This window comes from Camelus dromedarius, chromosome 10 (assembly GCF_036321535.1).
Source record: "Camelus dromedarius isolate mCamDro1 chromosome 10, mCamDro1.pat, whole genome shotgun sequence".
Lineage (NCBI taxonomy): Eukaryota > Metazoa > Chordata > Mammalia > Artiodactyla > Camelidae > Camelus > Camelus dromedarius.
Genome location: NC_087445.1, coordinates 8,372,207 through 8,398,399, shown reverse-complemented (window position 1 = coordinate 8,398,399; position 26,193 = coordinate 8,372,207). Strand labels below are relative to the sequence as shown.

The 26,193-nt window shown below is 43.4% G+C and overlaps 1 protein-coding gene and 1 long non-coding RNA gene across 4 annotated transcripts in view; one reads left to right on the top strand and one right to left on the bottom strand.

Moving 5' to 3' along the window:
* Positions 1–26,193, bottom strand: part of LOC116151468 (uncharacterized) — a 241,574-nt gene that overhangs the window by 174,731 nt on the left and 40,650 nt on the right. Inside the window, exons 3-4 of one of the 2 annotated variants that reach the window (XR_010382596.1) lie at positions 24,667–24,845; positions 14,464–14,591 (exon numbers count right to left, since the gene is read on the bottom strand). This is a non-coding gene — a long non-coding RNA (uncharacterized LOC116151468). Of the gene's footprint in view, positions 1–14,463; positions 14,592–19,000; positions 19,246–24,666; positions 24,846–26,193 lie in introns of those variants that run through there. The other variant, XR_010382595.1, reaches the window with a different exon arrangement.
* Positions 19,304–26,193, top strand: part of ACO1 (aconitase 1) — a 48,550-nt gene continuing 41,660 nt past the window's right edge. Inside the window, exon 1 of one of the 2 annotated variants that reach the window (XM_064490140.1) lies at positions 19,304–19,440. The gene's annotated coding sequence lies outside the window, so the exon portion shown is untranslated. The remainder of the gene's footprint in view (positions 19,441–26,193) is intronic. The other variant, XM_064490139.1, reaches the window with a different exon arrangement.

Below are 26,193 nucleotides of genomic sequence, written 5' to 3'. Positions count from 1 at the left end.
TCTGTATTCCCAGTCCTGGACCCCCTGCTCAGGAAGCTTCCCCATACAGCCTCTCTACCTAAGAACCAGGCTACCAGAGGAGGCTGGGTCCAACACCCATCAGCATCACTGAGTGTCATACACACCTGGACACTGCTGAATGTGACCCTGAGTAGCCATATTACCACTGGGATGCAAAAAGCAAGCTGCACTGCACTTTTCAATGGAAATGCTCCTATTTGATCTGTATCTGTACAGACTGCTTTTTCTACAAGCCTGTCACTGTATGTGATGTCTCTATTACACACACACAGCCTCTGGCACCATGGACGAGGTTTAATCCCTGCCCAAAATCAAAATGTGCCAGAGCAGATCAAAATACAAAGCAGTGCTTAAGTCGAGGTGGAGAGCAATTCACAGGCACAGACATCTAACTTAACTCTTCCTTTGCTTCTACGGCTAATTTTCAATTGGACTGTAGCAATCTAATTGGATGCCACATCACCACCCTCTCCTCCCTGCTCCTCAAAGCCATTATCAACACCTAGAATCATCAGATTCTACTACGTCACACAATGCTAGTCATTGGATTCTAGCAGAGAGGCAATGGAAACACCACAGGGTATCTTCCATTTCCAAACAGAGCCCAGGGAAAGCATCGCTCCACCGTCAGGCACTCCCCACGATCCCGAGGTGGTTCATATGCAACCCAGTTGGAAAGTGGCACTTTCCAGTCTAGAGCAGCTGCTCCACTGAAACTCCCCCCGAGAAGGTTGCCTCGGCTGAAAGCCAATTTTCTATGGCAGTGCCCACAGATTAATAAAACTTGTGCAAAGAGACAGTCTTCCAAATAATCAGCCTTCCTATTCCAGATCTTGGGAAGTCATGCCTGATCCAAGCCCGTCTGCAAACTTGGCTCCTTCACCAGCCCAGATGCGAGCAAATAAGGTCTTCTGTTATAAATTTCAAGTGCCTTTCTTAAAGCACAGGTAAGAAACATGGGACAGAGTAACTTGTCCTAGCTCTTACCAGGATGCAAACGTGCTTCTCCCTCTGACCCAGAAAGCATCCATGGAGTGGCCATAAAGCTCCCAATTAACATAAGTCCACAGTAGGAGGAGGGTGGGAGCAAGGACAGACGTTACAGCCGCTTGAGCCCGTATCTGAGGAGGCGTGAGAAAGAGGACTGGTAACAGACCTTGCTGGGATCGATTCTTACAGCTGTTTAAAGAATGATGCGGTTCTCATTACAAAAGTAATCAGTGTTCACTGTAGAAATACAGACAAGCATGGCAAGAAAGGTAAATTAGCAGTAATCCACTTTCCAAAAGTAAGCACTGTTAAGATTTTAGTGCAATTCCTCCATTCCACGTTAGTGTGTGTATGTTTTTTGTTGTGAGTACTATTTTGTAACTGACATTTTTACTTATAAAATTGTTATATAAATATTTGTGTACATTTTTTAAAGGCCACATGTATGAGTACTAAAAAATAGCTGACATTTATTGAGCCAGGAATCTTACTGCATTAAAGGTAAACTGAGGCACAATAGACATTTTAAGAGTTGAACAAAAGTCTATTCAAATTCCACAGCGCCAACCTGAAAGTAGTTAGCAGCGCTCCACTGACAGGAGCTCGGGGAGAAGCAAATAAAGTGCTGAAGCGAAGTAAGAAAATTATTGATTGGCTGAAGCTTACAGCCTAGCTGGCTATCTGTGACTGGTTTCCCTTAGCATTTTGATTTCATAACTTTGAGGCATTTACAGGCTTAGACTTTGATTTGCTTACATAGGCACAACGGCACTAGAGCCAGGTCAGCTGAACGGCCTCCTTCTTTAATTAATTTAGCATTCTCTTACTCTTCACAAGGGCTCTCTGAGTTAGATACTATTATATGTCACCCTTTTATAAAAGAGGAAACAGAGATGTAGAGATAAGCTCTGATGCCCCATCTGCTCCTCTTCCTCCCCTACACCATCTTCGCACCAACAGTGAAAAGACAGCTTCCAGGTGCCTTCTCAACTCTCTGAACACCAGCTAGACCAGACCAGAAACAACAGGTCACCACAAAGGCCTTCCAAGACCGTCTCTGCCAGCGCAGAGCAGGTAAGTCTGCCACACAGACCTCGGGCTACTAACTGCCGCCCCCTGACACTTTCCTGCCCTGCTTCCACCCTGGATTGGACCAGGACTCGGTTTTATTATGAATTCGGGAGACAAAGCGCACCATTTTCTGTGCAGTGGTCCCTCTGTATCATTTTGAAGCCAGAGTTCATGGCCTTGCCAGGACCAGAAATCACATTCACCATATCTTCTCTTGTTTGTACCACCTCTTAATAAACAAGTGATTGAATCTTGTTCTCTCCTGCTTTTTGTCTCTTGTTTTGAATTATTTTTCACACTGTTTTAGTTACTGCTTGTGTCTTTGTAAGACAGTATTTGTTCTCCATTCTTCTCTTGTTCCCTTTGTTCAATGCTCCTCTCCCACACCCCATCCAGGTCTCCTCCACTAACTCGTGGGTTCTGGGCTTCGCTTTCTGTAGATATCATGCTGGTAGAGAAGCTTCCCTTCCTTTTCCCCTGGGTCTAGCATAATCATTCAAGGCTGCTCCTGGCACATGAAGGAGCCAATGGCACCAAAATTGACAAATCCCAGCTTTATATAATAAAGAGACAGAAACCATCTCATCCCATACCTAGCTGCTGCCACACACAAGCACTTTCCACTCCTCTGCACTCTTCCTTGGTGATTTCCAGCTCCCATAGTTCCTCATACAACCAAAACCTCTGTGACGTTGTTAATGCTACAAGTACCATCTGGAGGCAGCTCTCTTAGCTTTCTGACAAAGGCCGAGGTGTTCCAGAGACATTTCACTGCAATCCAACCTGCTACCTAGAAACCAGGCTGCTTAATATCACTTGTCACCAATAACTCAGGGTTAGGAGTCAGAATACTGCAAGCAGTTTAGGGTGAGGTGGGAGAGGGGAGCAGTCTGAAATGCGATTCATTTTGCTTCTGGGCTGGCTCTCCAGTAAGACTTTAAGGAAGCATTTGTTTTTCAGTCTGATTATATTCCCATATCCCTCCAGTGTCTCCAGCACCTCCTTTTTCTTCTCTGTGCCCTGCTGACCCCCTAGTTTGCACACAGACACACACACAGGCTCTTACGCATACACACACACGAAAATAGACACCCAAGATTCCAAGGTTTTTGAAACGTACTCACTGATAGGAATTAAGTGCTGATTATAATAAGTCTTTCTGTGTATTTCTTTTTCATTTTTACCGTAATAGAAAATAAAGAAGAGAATTAAAGATAGGTGGCACATATCACGAGGACAAACCCTACATATCTGCTGAGACCTGACCACTGAACATCTCCTCAGAGGACTGGGCAGGGCAGCCCCGATGAGACTGGTCCCCACAGGGTGGCTGCTTTAGGGTCCCAAGTTGTTGGCAGCACCACCTGAAAACAATGAACGAACCCAGACTTCGTGCTGTGGCTACCCGCTGGGTGTGCTTTCTAGAAGCAGAGCCAATCCTGACCCATCCTCTAAGGGTAACACTGGAGAGCTATCGCACAGACAAAGGTGTTGCACTCAGGAGTAAAGGGGCTCCCGTTCGAACAGCGTAAGATCTAAAGCGTGTGGCTGCTTTATCTCAACTCAGTCTCTCACTGGAAGCTAAATGACAGTGGTGCAACTCTGCTTTGCACTGAGCTAGGAAAGAGCTGGCGAGATTTTCTCAGGGATAACAGAAACATGCAAAAATATGTCAGGATACACATATCTTACTTAAGACTGAGTGCACAGGATTAAGACAAAAGTCTATGGAAAAATGAGAAGAATCATTGATTTGGGATGATCTCAAGCAGGTAGGAGTGAGAATCAAGGTTTTAAATAGCTGCCAACAGCTATAAAAACAAGTGAACTGTAAATTCTTCTGACTGGAGGTTTCCTAAAACAGCAGAGACAGAAATATTCCTAAAATCCTAATGCAGGGAAAGTCACTCAAATAAATACTCCTTAAGGTAATCGATGCATTAAGAGGAAGCATTTGCAGATGAAAAGCCACATAATACACAGAGGTTGCATCCTGACAGGATAGTTGTTAAAAGAATCCATTTGTGGATTTCGATATTCAGGGTCAGTAATTTCTCAGAAAAAAAGTTAATGGAAACAAAACAGAATTCAGAGCACATTCTCCCAACCAGCATGCAGAAATATAAGCAAAAACACACCCTTAGCATATCGTCGGGCTATAGAATGCAAAATTGTTGCAACATTCTATTTAGTAGAATTTGCCATCAATACAATGGAGAACAGAAGGAGGCCAGATGTTGGGGGACATTTGTGTGATTGGGCAGGGGGACTAAATGACCTCTGGTCACTTCTAGCCTGAGGCTGCAATGATTCAATATCTGAAGGCAGAAAGGATGGATGGGAATAAACCAAGTGGTGACTGGATGGACCAGAAGAAATTTTCTCAAATCAGCTTCCAGTCCCAGAAGCTGCTCTGAAAATATTAGAAATATGTCACAGACTCAGAGAAATTACAGTAAGTTGACCGAGAATGAAACCATAAAAGCTAACGGCTGTGGTCTAATCTTCCTTCCTGGAAAGAGGAAAATCTGAAATGGGCAGCAATGTGTTAGAAAGGTTGGGACAGTGGGAGTCTGGTCTGGGTTTCAGGATCTAGAGCATCAATATCCTTTGGAACATTACAGCCAGAGCAAGAGAAGGATAAAGCTAAGGAAGATGTCAAGAGAGAGTCCAGAAACTCAGACAGGACCCAGGAACTTCGTACAAGAGGTTTGGAACTGGATGAATAAGCAAACATGAGGCTGAAGGGAATCCTTCTGGAAGGGGATGTCAAAGCTAACCCAGTTCAAATGACTTTTGAAAAATACACCGCTGCATGTAAAAGACCACAAAGATAACCACACAAGTCAGACACAGCAAGTACCGTGTGTCCTTTGGCTGAGGGTGGTGCATGGTCCAGGCTGGTCATGAATGGCTTTTATCAAGGCCTCACTCCCTCGACTCAGGGCTAGTGTTGTGCATGTAACATGTTATTTACTCTTCACAGCAACTCTCCATCCTTATCAAACCTCTCAGTTAGAGAAATAGTATTTATGGAAGATTGGTAGATTGTAAATTGTACATGTCAATTAAACTAGACAATGAGGGAGCTATACTACAAGGAATGTCCGGGGTTACATGATGTTTTCCCACCCTTCTCTACCTCCAACTCTAACTGAACAGCACTGTGATAAACTGACTAGCTGACACTGAATGAAGCAGTCATGTGAAAAGTATCATTGTGCTTAATGTAAGAACAATACTTACTACATTACACAGTATCCTCTTCGTGAGTCCCCAGGTGACATAATTCCTGATCTTAGTGCCATTATAACTAAGAATTATTATGGCTCTCCTAGCACTTGGCATGTGTTTATGTTGTAGGCACTAGATTATGCAACTGATCCTATTTCCCTACTAGCACTGGCTGCTAGGAAGCTCCAGGCCAGATTTGTGACCCAACTCAAGACATGCTATTACCCTAACTTCACTCCATTCTTCCTTGATTCACTTTTGAAATTTAGTTATGTTTTATCTTTTTGATCCTACAAAATTTTGTACATTGTTTAAAATCCTTTTTGTACAAGATCAGGTATAAACACATACATACACACATTTACATGTACAGATCTAAAAGTGCTACAGCCAAATTATAAAAATGGTGCAGGTACTAAGGGTTTCTTTAATGTAGATATAATTGAAATTAGTGAAATTCCTGTCCTCTGTTAAAATTATGTCTTATTAAAATTTATAAGTAACCCACTTTTCCTGTTTCACATTTTTATTGAGGAAATCCATTTTCAACTTTCCAGAAACCTGTATTTCTTTAGTCCTCCTAGAGGAACCAAGCATTCTAATTTATATGGAACAACTTCTCCATCTATTGGCACAATTTAACATTGCAAATAGTATCTCAAAATCAAATGTTCCCTTGTTATCCTATGGAAATTTTCCCCCCACTAAGAATCTCAAAAAGCTGCCACTGTCAATAATTAAATGCATCTCCCCTGTTTTAAGCTCTTTGCCTTTAGGAGCTAATAAACCCATGGAAATTAAATTTATGGCACTATCACTGGGCTGAGAGGCTTCCTGGATCACAATCCCTATCTCCTAAAGGAAGTCAAGCTAAATTTTCCATTATAAGATATAAAAGAATGAAGAAGTATTATGTATAGACTTAATCTAAACCAACTTAGGATGTGATAATTATTTTTAAAATGTATTTAAAGACAGTGAAATACTGGACATGACAACATTTCAATCCTCATTTCCTGGCTTATTTCACTGGCTTGGATCTGTAACAAAACTGAATAGAAGTAATGAGAGTAGACATCCTTGTCTTGTTTCTATTCTTACAGGGAAAGCAGTCTTTTATCATTAAGCATGATGTTAGCTGTAGGTTTGCTGAACCTGCCCTTTATCAGGCTGAGGAAGTTCCCTTCTGTTCCTAGTTTGCTGAAGTTTTTATTATGAATGGATGTTGAATTTTTTCAGATGATTTTTCTCCATCTATTGAGGTGATTATAGTTTTTCTCAGTCTGTTGATACAGTGAATTACAGTGGTTAATCTTCAAATGTTGATCACTCTTGCTTTCCTAAGATAAATATCTTTTTTCAGGATATACAGTCCTTTTTATATATTGATAAATTTGACTGACTAATATTTTGTTGAGGATTTACCTGTTCTGAACATTTCATACAAATGGAATCACACAACATGTGGTCTTTTGTCACTGGCTTCTTTCATTTAGCATGACGTTTTCGAGATTCATCCACAGTATAACATGTATCAATACTTCATTCCTTTTTATATTCCGAACAATATCCCATTAAATGGATATATCACTTTTTGTTTATACATTCATCAGTTGATGGACATTTGTGTTGTTTCTACTTTGGGCCACCATAAATAATGCTTCCATAAACATTCATGTGTAAATTTTTATATAGACATATGTTTTCATTTCGTATCTCTTGGGTATATACCTTGCAGCAAAATTGCTGAGTCATAATGGTAAGTATGTCTAATATTTTGAGAAACTTCCAAACTGTTTTCAAGGTGTTTGCACTACTGTATACTCCCACCAGCAATGTATGAAGGTTCCACTTTCTCCACATCCTCATCAATACTTGTTATTGTCTGTATTTTTAAAGTATGGTTGGTTTTTAAATGTTTCTGCTTTAAATGCCATATATTTATACCATACAGCCCCATTTATTTCCAAGAGAATCTTTTATATGGTTTGTTTAATTATAGTAAGGTCAATAAAGACATAATCAGTTAGTGAAATAGTATGAAATTCAAATGTAAATGTCTATAATTGGTGTTAAATAAATAAAATTTTCTACTCCAAAATGGTTTTTAAAAATAATCTCAAGGGTTGAGATCAGTGGGTCACTAGTTCATCTTCCTGATGAACTAGTTAGATCCAAATTCATGATGACAAAAAATAAATTCTCCAACCTTGATTAATATTTATACTTTTTTCTCAAAGAGCTAAATAATGTTTTCTAGCTGTATCAAGGTATAATTGACAAATAAAAATTGTATCTATTTAAGTTATACAGTGAGATGATCTGACATATGTATATATTGAGAAATTATTATCATTATTACCAAAGTCAAGTTAATTAACACATCTAACACTTCAAGTAGTTACCCTTTTTTTGTATGGTGAAAACACTTAAGACCTACTCTCTTAGCAAATAAAACAATAAGACATTTATTAAAGAAACTGAAGAAGACATAAATAAATGGAAAAATATCCCACATCTATGTATTGGAAGAATTAATACTGTTAAAATGTCCGTACTACCAAAAGTAAGCCATAGATTCAATGCAATCCTCATCAAAATTCCAATGGCATTTTTCACAGAAATGGAAAAAGCAATTCCAAAATTAACATGGAACCACAAAAAACTCCAAATAGCCAAAGCAATCTTGAGAAAGAACAATGCTGGAGGTATCATATTTCCTGATTTCAAACTATATTACAAAGCTGTAGTAATCAAAACAGTATGGTACTGGCTAATATTACACTTTGAAAATATCAATAGTGTTTAGCTTTGCCCTCATCTCCTTAATAGCATAGAACAACCATCTCAGTGCTTTACATTTTCAAATCACCCATGTCAACAATTATTTTTCTCCCCAAGATTGCTGCTATTGAAACGTGTGGCTTCTGGTTTCAACTATAATTTTGATCAAAGCTATATCAGGAATATTTTGGTCTTGTAATTTCATTTACAAATTAATATTTAATTAATATACATTTTTAACAAATACCAATTATCAATTTCTCCCATCAAGTTAACACACACACACAGATGATAACATCAAACATTGTGAAGGATCAAAAGACAGTTATTCTGCCTCAAAAGGAGGAAATTTAAACTAATACAAGTTTTCCAGAGGATAATATGGAAACATATTTTTTAAATTTTAAGAATGTGTATACCCTTCAACCCAACTATTCTTTTTCTAGGAATTTGTGCAAAGGAAATCATTAGAAATGTAGTCAAAATTTTATGCATAAGGGGGATATAGCTCAGTAGTAGAGTGCATGCTTAGCATGCACAAGGTCCTGGGTTCAACCCCCAGTATCTCTATTAAAAAAATTTTTATGCATAAAAATGTTCATCTTTATAAAGAGAAAACAAGGAAATTATTACATAGCTAAAGATGGGGGACGGTAAATGGTTAAATAAAATACAATCTATTTGTGTGATGCACTATTATGCAGCAGTACAAAAATCATGTTTTCAACTAACTTTTAATGGCCTGAGAAAATTTTTTGATGTTGTGTTTTGACAAAAATGCAATATATAAAACTTCCTGCTATGTGTTGCCCGCTTATTGAGATAAGACAGAGACCAACAGAACAAAACATATTACCAATGATAAGTTATTCATGAGTGGTGGCGATTATGGGCAGTTTTTATGGAGTGTGTGTGTATGTGTGTGCGCACACACACATGTGCACACGGGTATATTTTCAAAGTTTTCTGCAGTGAACATGTTTTACTTTTATAATGATAATTAAAGAAATGTACAGAAATATTCTTAATTTCACCTCTGTCTAAAATCACTTTTTTATTTTACTGCACAGCCAGAAATGTCTCCTTCAAGAATACCTTATTTTGCTTTCTCCAAAAGTTGCAAAAACAACTTAGATAATGAGCAGTTTATCTGCAGTAATAACATATTGGCTCCACTTAGGGAACTGGCTCACAGAACTTTTCCCTATGGCAAAACAAAAATGTCATACACGGAGGCATTACAATGTTTATGCTAACTCTGGCATTTTACACGCTTGAGCTCATTATTATTCTCATTAATTTTGTGATTGTTAATAGCCCTGCTATTTATATGATGACTTAACCTTTACAGATTTCAATCAAAGATTTCAAAACTCAGCGGAGAATGTGTGTAGAATGTAAGAGGATGTATCTCTGAGTGATTTTCCCCAGCGGGGAGCATATTTAGATCTTCAATATACTTAAATGACTGGGACACCTAGCTAGAGAGAAGTCAAGAAACAATTATTTTTATCAGCAAAGATACAAAATTTTTAAATGATTAGTTGATTTTCATAAAAATATATATGAATGTTGAAAATACATATGAAATGAAAACAACCTACAAGGCTATTTTCTAGATGTTCACTTTTATATAGTTAACCTTAAAATGAGCAAGGAAAAAAACCTTTTTTTAACAAAGATCCTTATTTTACAGCAAAAGCTGTTCTAGGCTTAAATCTGAGCAGGATAAATTATAAATTTCCAAGGGATAAAAATACAGAAGATTCCACTGTTCACTTTTGCCAACAGACGGTCTAGGCCATCTTGCATAATCATTTTATCCTTGGTCACAGAGCTATCCATTAGTCTGTGACACCAGCTATGTTTCTGTAGAGTTGTGAAGTGTTTTACAAGCATCGTTAAAGCCATTATGTATAATAAGCATAAAAGCAGTAAGAACTATTATATCTTCCATCTTTTCCTATACTTCACAATAGTTTATAAAGCATGATAATTATCCGTTGTTTAAAAGAACCAGCTGATGGTAAAAATCTACAAGTCTGACAAAATATCCTGTTGCTGGTGCCATGGTGAAAAGGCACTTGGTGGTGGAGATGCTTCACAGTTCTACCACACCTACGGAGATGCTACCTGCGGGGTTTTTTAATTGCTTCCTCTCAGCTCCAAATCCATCCTTTTTGCACTATGTTTTGATGATGGGGCGGGGACTCTCAGACCACCTTTCTGCTTGGTCGGGTGGTTCTAAGTTGGGATGTGTCACTAGGGGCACCAGAGGGAGGACAAAAGGACATGCTCCTTCCTGTCTGTTTCCTGGGGGCTTCCTTCCTGCTTGCAGCTCCCGGGAGTCAGCCCTGCAGCGCTTCACCCTGCGGGAGCAGTACTTGTCCAGGGCACCAGCCAAATTCAGTCTTCAGTGTCCTCCACACGTGGAAACCCCTGTCTCCCACAGAGACAGCAGGATCAGCTGGCTCTCTCCTCCTTCAATGTCTGGGTCCCAGGCCCACAGGGCTCCCCATTTCAAACTCAGAAGCACCCACCAGTCCAGCAGCACCACCTCCTAAGAGGTCTGAGTTGCGGCTCCATAGGACCTCTCTGCTATGTGTCCTCAGCTGAGGGCTGGAAGCAGCTTCCCACAACTGCTGCCTTTTTGACACCTTAAAGTTCTCTTTTTATCTTCAGCAACTAATAGCACTACACCTAGCCGACAAGTCATATATTAAATTCTTTCGGTTCAAAAAACTAGTGTGGTTTCTTAGTCAGTTTGGGCTGCTATTACAAGTTACCATAGATGGAATGGCTGAAACAACAAACATTTATTTCTCAGTTCTGGAGGCTAAAAGTCCAAGATGAAGGTGCTAGCGTGTTCGGGTTCTGGTGAGAGTCCTCTTCTGGGTTGCAGAAGAAGTTACAGGGGCTAATACTGTATCTTCACAAGGCAAAAAGAAACCTAGCTAGCTCTCTGGTCTCTTCCTATAAGGGCACTACTCCCTTTCATGAGGGCTCCACCTTCATGACCTAATCATCTCCCAAAGACACCCCCTCCCCCCCCACTTCAAACACCATCACATGGGGACGGGTAAAGATTTCAACACAGCAATTTGGGGTGAGGACACTAACATTCAGTCCATTGCAGAACCTAACTGATACAGAAAAGAATTTGGCAATATCTAATAAAAATGACATGGATTTATCCTTTGACCCATCAATACCACTTCCAGTACTCTATGCAAAAAGATATATGGTCTAAGAGTTTGAAGTGCTACTTATAATGAATACTAGAGAAAAAAATGTCTACCAACGGTACACACACATAATAGGGTATTATAAACTCATATAAAGGAATGGTAAAACGCATTGTATACTAACTGCTATGCAGTGATCTCCATGATATGTGGTTAGGCAAAAAAATAAAAATCAAGAGGAAGAAAAATGTGTTGAATGATGCTATTTGTCTAAGAAAGAGAAGAATAAGAACATAGTCATATACTCACTTTTGTTAAATTCAATTGATTAATAACAAAACTAAAAAATACAGAGTACCTATTGGAGGTAGGAAGGAATAGGTTGAAGAAGACTGAGATAGAAGCTAGACTTCTCTGGCCATACTTTGCTTTACAGATTTGACTTTTTAAAGGTTTTGGTGAACAATTCCAACATTTGGGTGTGTGTGTGGGGTGGGGGTCACCACACGCACAAGCAGTTCTTCAACACCAGCTGGGTGTCCTACAAATCAACTGAACTCAGACTCTATCCAGACACTGCATCAGACCCCACAGATTAAGGGCTCCTTCCTACAATACTGCCTCCCCCAGCTTCAGACACCATCACAAGGCCAGGTTATCACCTATGCTTCTGAAAAACCAGCAATAGATTGGAGGTTCCAACAATCCCTTCTTTGGGTTCAATTAATTTGCTAGAGCAGCTCACAGAACTCAGAGGAACATTTTACTTACTAGATCACCAGTTTATAATACAAAGTTGTAACTCAGGAGCAGCCGGATGGAAATGATGCACAGGAAAGGGCACTGGGAAAGGGCATGGAGCTTCCATTCCCCTTTCCAGGCGCACCACTCAGCCCAAATCTCCACGTGTTCACCAGCCTGGAAGCTCTTCAAACCCTGACTTTCTGGGGTTTTATGGAGGCTTCATTATATACACAGGATTGACTAAATCACTGGCTGTGACAGATTCAACCTCCAGCCACTCACCACTCCCTAGAGATCAGGGGTGGGACTGAAAGCTCCAACTATAATCACAAGGTGGGCTCCTCTGGCAACCAGTCCCCATCCTTGGGTGCTCTCCAGGAGCCACCTCATTAACAAAACAAAAGACACTTTTAAGCTCTCATCCTCAGGAAATTCCAAGGGTATTAGGAGCTCTGCCAGAAACAAAGACCAAATATATATTTCTTACTACAAATCACAGTATCACAACTTTGAAACCATAAAAATAATTTCCATAATCATAAATAAAATTAAAGTTTTTTAAATGATGCATTTTATAAACAAACAAAGACTCTATCCACTGAAAAGGCACTGTTTCTACAAAGACCAATGCAACAGCAATGAGGACCCCTAGTGCCCAGACGATGCCTCTGGGTACCATTTCCCACTAATGGGGATCAGGGCTTTTTTGAGAAATGGCAGATTCTAGATCTCGAGAAGAAAATATACAAACTGAGTAAGGAACTCCTCGTTAGACCGGAAAGCAAGGCTACAACCCAGGATGGCTGGATTATGTCAAAAGGACTCAGGAGTCCACTTGAAGAGATTCTATTAGAATATCTTCATTTGCAAACCCTAGTGATTAATCAGTCTAGGCTCTGATCATCAATGCCTGCTCACATTCACCCAGAAAAAGTGACAATCAGATATGATGTACCTCCTGATAAAAGTGCACATCATCGATGAAGTATTCTCATGCAAAACATGGAAGCATAATCTACTCAAGCTTCAAGATACATGGGTCTATTTGCAGGGGACAGAAGAACGTATTAAATGACATCATGGAGATGCAATTAGCAAAATACAGTTGGTAGAACACAAACAATTATTTCCTCAACAAACTATAAGGAAAAAAATAGAGTGTACATCTGTAAATTAACAAAGAAAAGATTATGCGCCTGATTTAAACAAACAAGTTATTTTAAAAACGTTGTAAGACTGTTGGGAAAATCTGAGCACAGAAGGGATATTTTATATTTGGGAATTATTTTTAACTTTGTTGTGTGATGATACTGCAGTTACATTTTTAAAACAAAATCTGTAATACATGAAATTGTACAAAATCAGGTATTTGCTTCACAATTATCAGGCGTGAGGAAGAACTGAGTGAGGATATAGAAGAAAGAATACTGCCCAAGACTTTATAATTATAGAGTGACATGGAGGGTCTCAGAAGGATGTAATACACATACTGAGTTTGTGCTGCAAACAAGGAACACTGAGTTTGGGGATCTACCATGTTTATGGGAAGCGTAAGTAAGAAAGTCTGCACTTTGAACATACCTGCACCCATGACTCAGACTCGACAATTTTTAATTCTTAGACGATATTGTTTCCTCACTCAATTCCCTCCACCCCACCCAATAATTTTGAAGCCAACATCTCACTTTCTATAACTCAACACTCAAAGCTGCTCACTGTAAACAGCAGCCTGAGGAACGGCGTGGGTAAAGTGCAGTCAGGAGCTTGCGTTCCTGCCACACCCAGCAAGAGTGTGCAGGGATGCTCAGGGCACATGGCAGTCACCTTCCCCATCACTCCATCTGTTGTCCCCACGTCCTGGCTTCCGGCAAACTTTTGCAGAAGTATGCCACTCTGCTGGCCACTCTGATTCATTTGAACAACGAAGGCTAGAACTGAATCTGTTCAATTGGTCTTATACAGCATTTAATTAAGGCTACTACCAACTGGACTCCAAATAACAAGATGAAGGTAACATGCAGTACTGACTTCAAATATGCCAGCCAGTCAGGATGTGGCCTAGTCTAAGGCCAGTCCATTATCCATTACCACCCACGCAAGGGAGTTTACACTGACCTGATGGTCTTTGGTGTCGGTGCCGATAATTACAGAAAGCAACAGATGGGCCAGAAAACCACCTCCATCCCCAATGGAGAGAGATTCTATGGCCCACTTCCAGCCACACGCAAACATAAAACCCAAACAGGCACAGGTAATTCCTACCAGGATTTCTTATTAAATTTGATTTGGATCAGCCTTACATTGGTTTGGCTAAGTCACACGGTCAGTGTCACTGAGTGGTTGTAGCCCCCTTTTCCATACATGGCATAAATCAAGACCTCTCAAGCACCAGAGAAGCATGTAAATGTATGTCAGAATGAAATGAGGTTCATACCTGTTTAAAGGGGGTCCATGTCGAGGGCTGCTATTGATGGCATCAGGTACAGGAGAACAATTCAGGGTCAGACATGTCCACAGAATGTCAGCTGCAGTTGCCACTTGACTCCAGTGGCAGTGTTGGATCTAGGCGACAAAAAGACTATTAATCGCCTCCACCCTTGTATATCTTGGGTCTAAAGTGTCCCCACCTCAGGTGCCAGGGTTGTTTAACGTATGAGTCTGTAGTCTTCCAAGTAGCAAATCAGATAGCAGACCAGGCAGCTGAATCATTGGCAATACCCCAAGAGTTAGTAAAAAATACAAGTTTCACCATAAGGAGCATTAGCCAGAGTTATGAGAACGGCCTTGAGTCCTGCCCACTGAGCGGACAACCACACCAACTTTCAGGATGGCCTATTTGGAACACCAGTTAAACAGCTGAAGCAGCCCAGTGGATACCAATAGGATCCAACTTAGCCAAACCATCAGTTAACCAGGCCCAGGCTTTAAGGTGAACCTCAGTGCATTGAGGGCCCCATTGGGCCAATGGATTTATTTCAGGTAGTAAATGCGGATTAAAGTTTCCCCAGAGCAAGTGCTGCCACTGTTCCATGTAAACTGAGATGCTGCTGGGACCATGCCAACCATGTCCTTGAATATACAATCTCCACTTGACAAGTGAATATACTAGGTATTTTCCTTATTAGTTGTCCAGCCTGAGTTTACCCACCCCAAAATGGGGACATCAGGCTACAGAGTCCCAGGCCCTCTACGCACGGATCAGGCATTCAGCAGCAACAAGCCCTCAGCAAGTCAACAGCCTCCTTTTTTTTTTCAAAGGGATGTACTTACTGCCTGCATCAGGCAGGTGGCGATGTTGGACTGCAAAATTGCAACCATTTAAGTCTTTAAAGCTGTGATTTCCATTTCTTCTCAGATTTTACATTCTTTTGCGGAAGAGGACAGAGACTACCTCTCTGCATGCCACAGCCCTTGCATGGAAGAATCCCTTCTGGACTTCGTGAGCATTTACAGCACAAGCATGTACAACATAAATATCAAGTATATGACCAGCAGTGAAAGACTCATTACCAAATCATTTTCTGGAAAAAAAAAAGATATTAACTCAGTAGCAGCAGCCTCGGAACGGTGACAGTGCTGCTTCCGATTTCCAGCACCTCCATCTCCAGGGTGGGGAGCATCTTTGCCTCTGTGCACTTCAAGTACATGGCTGCAGCAAAGATCTACCATCAGGGAAAATAAAATAAATGAACAGGTGTTCACCAATCTGTGGACATACTAGGGTGAATAGGGCCCTGAAAATAAGTGAATAGGTATTCTAGACCATGTAGTAATAAAGTTCCCTCCCTGAACATTAAAGTTGCTCTTTTCTGCAAAGAATCAATGACTTCTAACCTCAGAGTATCCAAAGATTTCACTTAGATAAAATTATACTTGATGGCATAGAGTGTAAACCCCCAGCTCTGGAGCTGGACCAGCCTTTGCTCAAGCCCCAGCATCACCATTTATGAGTCACGTGATCTGAAGCAAGGTATATAAACACTCTCTCAGTCTTCTTATCAGTGAAATGGCAACAATATCATCAGTCTGGAAGTGTTGTTGTGAAGATTCAATGGGACATTTCATCACGTTGAGCTGTTATGGGGAACACTGCTTAATTGTAAAGCAGGTGGCCAGAGGATCCTGGTTCCTGGGGAGGCAGCTCAGGAATTCAGGCACTTAGGTGATAAGACAGAGCGCAAAAAATTAAGACAGGCATGGAAGGGGGTGGCAGTTGGGTATTTGTGCGAGGCCAAGATAAGCCTAAAAACTGCCTTTCCTTGTTACGAATGGAGCATTTTTTAAAAGAGGAACAGAAAACATTTATTTCAAACTTCCTCTGCCATGAGGAAGACATACAGTCAGTGATGCATTTAAGCATTCCAGAGTCCTCTCCAACAGGAAGTTCAGGAGGGACCACCTTTACTTCATTCATTGTCAAACAGTTATCTCCCCTCTGGGTCACACTAGAGAACATTAAACAGCACGCAGGCCAGCAAAGTAGGGGACAGAAAGAAACACACAGTAAGTTAATCAACAGGCGTACTGAGCACCTTCTGGGCTCCAGGCTCTGAGTTAGGGGTGATGAACAAACCGACATGGTCCCCGGTTCATGGAGTAAGTATTTTCAGGAGCAGCTCCCTGATGGCAATCTGTGGACATGCTCAGGCAGCATCTCCTGTAGTATTTAGATTCCTTGGACTCTAAGCACAGATCCCACCCCTGACCTAATGAATCAGACATTCTAGGAAGTGGGGACACAGGAGGCTGTATTTTTAATAAGTGCCCTCTAGCAATTCTAAGAAACACCCAGTTTGGGAACCACCACCGGTGTTTCTCAGTGGGTGGTGAGACCCTCACACTCAGCGTCTCTAAGAGTGCAGTATAGGAATGTGTGTCTTCAGTGAACCTCGAGGTTTGAGAACCGCTATGCTAGGCTGCCCTTCTCTTACACCTCTTCCTTTCTATTAGATATTACGTATGCAAGTGCATTATGGATTATAAAGCATGATACAAAGTTCATGGGCTCTAGTTTTTAGGATGGCCCAGTTTATACAAATAACTGAAGTCAGCGTGGAGCATAATGAGGCATTCCTCAGAGCTTAACATGTCTCCGACCAAATCCTCATGATTCTTTTTATACTCACAGAAGCTTCTGGCAGGTAAGGCTGATAGAACAGTACTATTACGTCACTGAAGGCCCTTCCTTCTGCCACTGGCCCCTGCAGCAGACCCACGGTGCCTGGGCAGTTACCACCCCTGGATGGCTTCCTCTCAGAAGGACCTTAAAGTTTACATACTCTTCTGGACCACTTGTAGAATCTTTTGATCACGACAGAACTATATATCAGAACCTTGTATCAGCAAAGTGATACCGTTCGAACCCCCTTAAATGCTTAGCCCTCTCAATACACCATGAAATCCAAACTCAGGATGTGGGATTCAGGATGAGGAACCAACGATGGGTTGGTAGGGCAGACAGATGGCTAGAGTAGATCTGAATTGCCACTGTACACCTGAAGAACGTCCAACGCCTTGGAAACACCCAGGTGGTGATGCCCCAGGAGCGGCTGTCAACAACGGTGTGGAGATCTGAGAGGGTTAAGGTCAAGGACAGAGACAGAGCGGGCTTCAGCTGCAGGTGGCAAAGGGTTCGTGTAGAGAAAAAATAAACAAAGAAGAACTCATGTGTGTGTGGAGTTACATGTAAGATGAGAGGAGAAAAAGTACAGTGAAAAAGCCTAAGAAAGAGGGATCAAAGAGACAAGAGGCGAATTATGAGAGCGGAGGGGTCAAAAGCCAAAAGGAGGTTAAAATTTCAACGAAAGACTTGTCGCCAGTGCCAAATACCACAGAGCAGTCACAAAGGGCAAGAACAGAAGAGAGGCCACGGGATGTGCAAATCACTGGTGACATTCTCAAGAGCAAAAGAGCAGAGTGATGTGGGAACTATTTCCTTCATGCTTCTGGCCAGAGTGTTTACCAATAAATCAACTCCTTTTATAGCTTGGATTTAATTCTTTTCTGTCAAGGCTTATCACTTCTCATTTTATACATATGTTATCACTCAACACTAAGACATTCTGCTTTCCGAAGGGCTGCCTCAGAAGAATCAAAATTTAGCTGGATGTGTTTTCTCTCTACCCCTCAGCCTTCCCTGCACTCCCCCTAACTTCTCAGGGGACCCCAGTGTTACTATTTTTCAGGGTTTGTGGTGACCCTCTGGCAGTGGGGGCACTCAAGGAGTTTGTTCACTGAATGTGAGTGGAAGGACTTTAGGAAGTGGGTGGAAAGAAAGTCTTCTACATTGGAAGTGTAGTAAATAGCTTCTTCAGAACTAAATATAACCGTTTATATTTAAACATTAAATATAACTAAGGTGGCCTACAGTGTAGTATGATGAGAAAAGCGTGGGCTTGGGAATCAGACAAGCCTAAAAACGGAAGCCCTGTTAGCAGTATTTCATGCCTGCAAAATAGGATCATCTCCCTCACTTCATGGGGCAACTGGAAGAGCTGAACTAAATAATTTACATAAAGATCGAATCAGAGGGCTCTGAACAGAGCAGGGCTGTGGTAACTGGTAGCAGTCGGTATCAGTATTAGCTGTTAGTTATTCGTTTTATAATCTGCTTATTCAGATACTCAAGATAGAAAACTGCAATAACTCGCCATCTGAATTGCGCAGGAAAACCTCCCCTTTCCTCTAGAAAGGTCTCGGCACTCACATTTGCCTGAGCGGGCACAACTCCTACCAACCTATCAAAAGCAGGAGAGATGAAGGCCTACTCAGTGCCAACTCGGCCACTTCTCTGACTTCTGACGGGTGAACAGCCCACATTAGGAAGTGTTGTTACACGTTAAAAACAAAAACTTAAACACGTGAACTCTGCACTCGTAACCGTGGGAGCGGTGGGGTCCGGTCAACTCGCTCGGCTCTCCTCACAGGGAATTAGGGGGCAGCGGGGAGGCAGGGGAGGTGGCCGCACGTACCGGGGTGTCAGATAGTGAAGCCTCCACCGTGACGGGCCAGTCACTTTTACAAGCAGCATTTCTTCCCCGCCCCTCCGGCTCATTTCCTAGAGCGCGAGCTGAGCGCTCACCCTCCACGCCCCAGAGGGAGCGCGTCGCAGGCCCCGGGCCGCGGGGAGGACCGGCCCGAGGCGGCGTCGGGCGGCTTCCGGCGGCTGACCCCGAGCTGCTCCCTCCCGCCCGCAGACCTCGCCCCGCCCCCTCGGCCGCGGCCCCCCGCGGCTCCGGCCCAGCGCCCCCGCCCCCCGCCCGGCCCCACCCCGGCCCCGCCCCTCGGCCGGTGGCCCCCAGGGCGACAGTGGGAGGAGCGCGGAGGCGGCGGCTGGAGCCGAGCAGCGCACGGGAGCGCGCCCCGCAGCCTGCTTCCCGGCCTCCGGTCAGAGCCCGCCGTGCAGTCCGCGGTGAGTACGATGCAGCCCGACCGACGTCCCCGGGCCGGAAGGTCGACCGCCCAGGCCCCGGCGGGGTGGGTGCGAGGCCGCCGCTCCCCCCGGCACCTTCCTGGAGCCGGGCTGCCGCGCGCAGGACAGCCCGGGACCGGGCGGAGGGGGAGTTCAGGGAAGGCCGAGGGGAGAATCGGGAACTAGTTTCCGAGGACCGACTCCTCCGCCCTGTCTCTAGTCTGTGCTGCGCCGAGGACAGGGGCCGGGGACTGGAAACGGCTCTCCTTTGCCGAGCCTGTGCCGGCCGCCGGGGCAGCCCTCCCTGAGGCTGTTCGGGGCGGCTGACCTGGGAGTCCTCACCCCGAGGAGGGCGTGCGGGCCTCACCCGGGAGTCCTCGCCGGCCCGGGGGTGGCCAGATAAGAGAAATCCTCAGTGGTGGGGACAGATCGGGGAATCCACAGCAAGTGGCAAGGGGAAAATGGGGTGAGGGCGAAGGGACCCTGGGTAGGAGGTTTGGGCACAGAGCCCATACTAATAGATTCAGAGATCAGGAAGGAGCACGCGCTGCCTTTCCTAACTCAGCCAGCACATCAGAACGGCACGTCTCTCCTGCAGCGTACATAACACCCCTCACACGTGTATGTGAGTGTGTGTGTGTGTGTGTGAGAGAGAGAGAGTGTGTGTTGTGTATGTGTGTGTTGCGGGGATGGGGGTTAGGAGTCGGGGACAAACTTTTGGGAAGCCTCAGGAATCCCTTTACGCTCTTAAAAATTAGTACACTAAGGAGCTTTGTGGGGGGGGTATCTGAATATTTACCATGTATAACTAAAACTGAGAAGCTTTTTCTATATTTAGTAATTCACTTAAAAATAATGGTGGACCTATTATACATTAACATATTTTTGTGAAAATAACCGTACTTTTCAAAACAGAATGTTACTGAGAAGAATGGCACTGTATTCTATTTTTGCAGATCTCTTTTAATGTCAGGTTTAATAGACAGCAGCTAGATTCTCGTATCTGCTTCTGCATTCAGTCTGTTGCAGTATTACATGTTAGATAGCCTCTGAAAAACTCTACCGTATACCTCTGAAAACGTGAGAGTGAAAATGGCAAAGAGCACCTTGCCATTATGAAACTGGTTTTGACCTTGTGGGTCCCTAGAGTCCCGTCCCACACTTTGAGAACCACTTTTGTGGGAAATCCTTCAGAGGCTTAAGTGACTGGGCCTATTTCTTGTTTGTGATTCTTCCTGTGAATGGGAGCCACCCCATGCACCGGTGGTGTTAACATCTAGTAGTTGTGAGCAAGCTTGACCTCACTCTGGAAACCAAGTGATAGGTCCCATTTAAGAGATGGTGAGCCCAGCTGGCCTCTTGAAAACCAGCAAGGCTCTCAGATGCCTTTGGTTGTTTCCGTGCCTGCAGAGCTGAGCTGTGTGTGCACCCACATCGCAGCAGTGATGTGGCACACAGGACCTGTGTGTTCAGAGAGATGCCCGTGGGGAGCCCATGCCCTGGGGGGTGGGAGCGGGGGCAGGGGGGAGGGTTGTTGCAGGAGCTTTTCCAAGTGGTGGAGAAGCGATTTCCAGAGAACTGGGAGGCATGTTTTGGCCTTCGTCTCGTCCATGTTCATTTCTGTTTGCGGTTGTGCAGCCTTGAGTTTATTGGACTAGGACTCCCCAGTCTTGGGGCTCTTTCCCTTTCCACTTTCAGAGGGGTGTGTCCCTGTGAATGGCCCTTCCTCAGCCCCTGCCAGAACCCAGTGTCCCGCACGCTGGTGTCTGGTAGGTGGGATCCCTCACTGTATCGTTTCCTTCGCTTCTTGTTCTGTCAGCACAAGTCCCAGATAGAAATGACATACGTACATAACCTGATGAAGGTTTGCAAGACAGACATACCAAACTATTAACAGTAGCCAGTTCTGGGCAGCGGAGTCTGGTGGAAGGAAGGCAGGCAGGGAACTTGTACTTGTTCTTTGTAATACCGTATTTCTGCCTGGCCTGCAGCATTCCTGCGTTGCTTTTACAACTTGAAAACAGACAAACTAAAATCCCAACAACCTATACTTTGTAAAGGAAGATAGGATTATTTCTCTGGGAAGAATGGTGGTATAACCACTCCCTCAGTTCCAGTAAAACAAATTAATTGTCACATCACGTTTCTGAACTAGTATATATGATACTAGTATCTATTCATTCAAAATAATATTGAGAGAGAGCGCCCTCTCAGATCAAAACATTTTACTGAATAGCATTGTTTGATGTAAGCCCCTGTCCAAGGTTAGAAGCACCAGATCAGAGAATCTTTAATGGACTATTATGCAGCCCTTAACTGATGTTGCAAAATACTGTTTCATGAAATGCCTTGAAGTACAATTTTTAAATTTAACAACATATTACCCAAGACTTCCCTGTGTTCCTGCTTTTATGAGGAGAGAAAGCATGTGTGTATGTCCAGGCACATACATGCATGGACAGAGGCAACGGATGTGCCAAAAGCTGAGTGGTTTTCTCTTGGTAGTAGGGTACAGCTAATTTTTAAATTTTCTAACAAGTATTAAACTTGATACAACCAAAAATAACCCCTAGTTACTTGTACGTTGCGGACCACACAGTTGCCTTTGTTCTTAGAATGATTTACCACCAACTTGCCAGTAGCAGACGCCAGCTGCTCCCTCTCTCCCAGTGGGAAGTGGGGAAACAAGTATGGAGCGAGAGGCATGGGGAACTGAGAACGGTGACCCACAGACCTCAGTCACACTGTGCAGCATCTCCTTTCCCCTGTGGAGTCAGCTCCAGCCTCAGCCCTGCCCTCTCCCTGCAGCTGACCCAGAGGTTAGAAAGTTCTTATTGGATTAGCACCATCACCTGAGAAGCCATCAGCTGACCATCTCCCCAGACTGACTGGCCTTCATTCTTTCTTAGCATTTTTTTTATTGAAGCGTATTTGATTTAGTGTCGTGTTAGTGTCTGGTGTACAGCATAAGGACTTGGTTATATATATTCTTTTTCGTATTCTTTTTCATTACAGGTTACTACAAGCAATTGAATATAGTTCCCTGTGCTATACAGTAGGCCCTTGTTATTTATCTCTTTTTAGCCACTTTCAGTGGAAAATTGCAGACCAAAGAAGTGGAGAGTATAAATCCTCAGCTTCAATTATGAATATTAACATTTGGCCAATCTTGTTTCATCTAGACCTGTCCTCAAACTCAGTTCTTTTTTCCCTCTTCTAGGAGTTAGTATCTTCATTTCCAACTGTATAAGCTAACAAAAAAAAGTATTTTGTTGTGTCTTTTTAGCAACAACCATGTACTGACTGCTGTAGCAAAATCTCTTCTACGCTAATGTCAGCACAACTGAACTCCTGAGTGGGCTCTGAACACCTGCCATGTGCACCTGTTTCTCTGCTCCCGCATTTGCTCTCCTCCTGCCCGGTCCTCCAGCTTGCCTTCGCCCAATTCTCCTGTTAAGCCTTTCTGCATCTCCCTAATTACAGCCGATCCCCCTAGTTACAGCCGCCTCTTTCCTGTGACCTCTCTTACAACCCTTAGCATATTACAGTTCTTTGCTTTCTTATCTGAGTCTCCCTGTCAGATCATAATCTACGTAGTATTTATGTAAAACTAGGTTTTCCTTATCTGCCTTTCCCCTGTAGTGTTTAACAATGTTTAATGCAAAGAAGATGCCCAAGAAACAGATGCTGAATTATGTCAATTAAGTTCACTGGAGGAAATTTTTGATTATAAAAGAAATGCATCATGTTCAAAGGAAAAACTTAAGATATTGTCTAGGACCAAGAATATTTTATCTCACTTGCAAGACTTTTAAAGCTTTTAAAGAACTGTGACAAAAAGAAGTTTTAATTTGAAACAATATTAAAAAGGCAACTCTTTTAGAGGAAAATCTTTCTTTATGGTCTGTTGTGATTTTTTTCACATCTATCTGGAGCTTTTTGGGGTCTTCTCTGATTTTAGAATGCTTTTTTCCCCTCAGTAGATAAGAGTGGCTCTGACAATAATTTGTAGTCCCCATTGTGTTTTAAGATGTAGGTTTAAATCTGCAGTAAAAGAAACAGGCTACAAATTTAGAGTCCACACGCCCCACGAAGCAAGTAGGTATCAATCAGGCGCTCAGCACGTGGCAGCAGCAGCGCCTGTGCAGTGATGGAGTGCTCGGGCGCAGCACCTGTCCCAACTTCTGTCTCAGCCCAGACCTCCTGGGCTCCAGGCCCACAGATGCTGCTGCCTGCTGAACGTCTTCATCCAAAATTCACAACATCTAAAACCAACATCCAGGTTCTCATCGCCATCACTGGCTCTGCCAGTTTGCCCAAATGAGGAACACGGAGCTCTCCCAGACCTCTCTTCCTCACCCACCCTCAGTCCGTTCTGCTCCCTTCACTCTCCCTGGGATCCCTTGCCCCAGCCCCCTTTTTCTGACTTGATGACTGTAATGGCACCATAACCTGCCTCCCTGACACCAATCTGGCATCCTTCCCCCAAGTCAGCTCCCACTACTACCAGAGTGATTTCTGAAAATCAAGGCAGATCTTGAAGAATCCAGCCAAGAATCCATTAATGATTCCTCCTTGTCTTCAGGATAAATCTACGCCTTTCTGCAAGGTCCCTCATGATATGGGCCCTGCCCCTGCCTTTTCCTCTCATCTTAGCCCTGCCCATCCTGAACCCTGTCCTTCATCCACGTGGAACTGCTTTATGAGTCCCACAGGGTCAGACTTCCATGCTGTACAATATTCTCTGCCCAGAATATTGTTTCCCTGACACCCTGCCTCTGTGTGACTGAAGAGCAAGGGGGATTCTTAACCCTTAATCCCATCAATGTCAAATCAATGTCAGACCAGCGTCTATCAATGTGAGATGTATGAATGAATCTACGTCAGTCCCTTCTCTTAGACAATCCAGAGAGCCCCAAGTACCAGATGTGTCATGGTCAAATGCTGCTCTATTACTTGTGACATCTTTGACCCAATGAAATGGCCATTGCATGTAGATGCCATGCTGCTGTGTCGGTCCCTGAGATGGGAGTAGAGCATCGTTGCCTAAGAGCTGGGCTTGAAGTTAGACGGACTGGCATTTCAGTTCCCTCTCAAACAGTCTGGCTGTGGCTTTCCAGCTCCTAACCACATGGCTGTACCGCTTCAGGGAAAGAACGTGCTGGTCAGAAAATATGCTAGCAGTTGCCTTTCTTCTAGAAAACCAAGAAACGTGTGGGTTTATACCTCTGGCTTCTGGGAACTTGATTAGCATGAGTCATCATTCTTGAGTCCAAGCAGTGCTGGAAGTGGGCGGGGTAGATGACCTCAGAAACGTGGTGGCTTCATGGAGAGAGATGCTGCCCTAGGAGACCTCTGGCAGCCTGACATCCAGCCTTTCGTGGTGATGCTCTAATTCCTAAAATCTGAGTTAGAAAAGTTCATTACCAGGGATCTATTAAATGAGTTCAGGAGCTTGAGGAAACCATGCCACTTTCTTAAAGAGTGACTGTGCACCAGGCCTGCTCCGTATGCTTATAACCACTACAGTTGCCACCCCTCCACTCCCCTGCTCCCAGGACTTAGATGAAGTAGGGTTTGGTTGGGGTCTCTACAGGTGTCGTTTGTGAAGCCCCACTGGGGACGGTGGGTTGCTGCAGGGTAGGGGACCCCCATTCCAAGAAGGAGCTGAGGACTGACCTTTAAGAGGAAAGGATGAGGTCAGGAGCAAAGGGCTGGTCAGGACACCTGATTCTGAGGGGGTCCTGCCCCGCTTCACCCTTTACTTTCTGGACTAATGTTTCATGACCCCACAGTGACTTTCTTTTCTCAGTGCTTCTCCGGAATTATAAATCTGAAGTCCACCAAGACTTTTTTTGAAATTCTGTTTTTATCAGCCCACAGTGATATCAAAAAATAAAAAGACTATTTCTGTTCTTTGGAGTTTGTGCTACTGCTCACAAACAAGCTTAAAGGATGTGTCAGGTAACTGCATATGATACTGTGCCTTCTTGGCCACTGAGCCTGGAATAGGGGAGCCTTAAAGAGGCAGGGGCTGCTCGATCAGACAGTGCCATGGCCACGGCCCCGGTCCCCCAAATCCTGACCGTTGCGTTTGGCAGTGGCTATGCACATCTGCTGAGTGAGTCATGATCATTTTTGTGATACATCCTGAAAATTTCCAGTGTTACTTAATGAAGTTCAGGGCAACAGAAGGGCTAGATTTCAGGAAGTAGATACTTTTTTAAATGGTGATCTAATATTGTCACATTATGAGTGAATTTCTTATTGAACGTAAATTCTGATGTTGGAAATGTACAATTTAAACCAAGTGTAAAGTTAAGAGAGTACTCTGTAGTTTGTCCTTAGTCAGAGTCACTAGAGTGCTACTCCCCACCTTGTCTTTTCCTTTTCTACCCTTACTCACCCTGCTCTGGCCCCCTTGCTTTCCCTCAGACCCACCTCAGGGCCTTTGCACATGATCTGACCCCTCCTCCAGATTGCCATAGTTTGCCCCTTCACTTCTTTCAAGGTTGTGCTCAGGTGGCTCCATCTCAGTGAGGCCTTTGATTTCCTGATACCCTTCACTCCCCAACACTCCTCACTGCCCTTGTCCTGCTTTATCCACAGAACTGGTCACAGTCTGACATTCTGTTTCCATGCTTGTTTAGTCAATCTCCCTCCAGTGAAATGGAAGCACCATGAGGGGCTTTGTCAGTTTTATTCTAGGGTGCATCCCTAGTGCCTAAAACAGCTCCCAACACATATTAGATG